The sequence below is a fragment of the Arachis duranensis genome, chromosome 9 (assembly GCF_000817695.3).
Source record: "Arachis duranensis cultivar V14167 chromosome 9, aradu.V14167.gnm2.J7QH, whole genome shotgun sequence".
In the NCBI taxonomy this organism is placed as follows: domain Eukaryota; kingdom Viridiplantae; phylum Streptophyta; class Magnoliopsida; order Fabales; family Fabaceae; genus Arachis; species Arachis duranensis.
Window position 1 is genome coordinate 65,593,958 of NC_029780.3, and position 1,007 is coordinate 65,594,964.

Sequence of the window (1,007 nt, forward strand, 5' to 3'; positions counted from 1 at the left end):
ATCAGAGACTAGATTGGCTAAATTAGAAGTATTTTGTTCAGAATTCTCTGTCTGTTGCTGAGAAGATGATGGAAAAGGCTTGCTATTGCTCAGCCTATTGCGTCCACCATTGTTAAAGCCTTGTTGAGGCTTTTGTTAATCCTTCCATGAGAAATTTGGATGATTTCTCCATGATGAATTATAGGTTTTTCCATAAGGTTCACCCATGTAATTTACCTCTGCTATTGCAGGGTTCTCAGGATCATAAGCTTCTTCAGAAGCTGCCTCTCTAGTACTGTTGGATGCATGTTGCCATCCATTCAGATTTTGAGAGATCATGTTGACCTGTTGAGTCAACACTTTGTTCTGAGCCAATATGGCATTCAGAGCATCAATTTCAAGAACTCCTTTCTTCTGAGGTATCCCATTATTCACGGAATTCCTCTCAGAAGTGTACATGAATTGGTTATTTGCAACCATGTCAATGAGTTCTTGAGCCTCTTCAGGCATTTTCTTTAGGTGAATAGATCCACCTGCAGAATGGTCCAATGACATTTTTGAAAACTCAGATAGACCATAATAGAATATATTTAATATGGTCCATTCTGAAACATGTCAGATGGACACCTTTTGGTCAACTGCTTGTATCTTTCCCAAGCTTCATAGAGGGATTCACCATCTTTTTGTTTGAAGGTCTGAACATCCACTCTAAGCTTGCTCAGCTTTTGAGGAGGAAAGAATTTATCCAAGAAGGTCGTGACCAGCTTCTCCCAGGAGTCCAGGCTGTCTTTAGGTTGTGAATCCAACCATATTCTAGCTCTGTTTCTTACAGCAAAAGGGAAAAGCATGAGTCTGTAGACTTCAGGATCAACTCCATTCGTCTTAACAGTCTCACAGATCTGCAAGAACTCAGTTAAAAACTGGTAAGGATCTTCAGATGGAAGTCCATAAAACTTGCAGTTTTGTTGCATTAAGGCAACTAATTGATGCTTAAGCTCAAAATTATTGGCTCCAATGGCAGGAATGGA

General features: G+C 39.8%; 1 non-coding gene across 1 annotated transcript; it reads left to right on the top strand.

Annotated features, from left to right (window-relative positions):
* The first annotated feature begins 591 nt into the window (after positions 1-591).
* On the top strand, positions 592-695 carry LOC127742154 (small nucleolar RNA R71). The gene has a single exon (XR_008003341.1). It is a non-coding gene; the product is annotated as a small nucleolar RNA R71 (small nucleolar RNA).
* Positions 696-1,007: the final 312 nt, after the last annotated feature.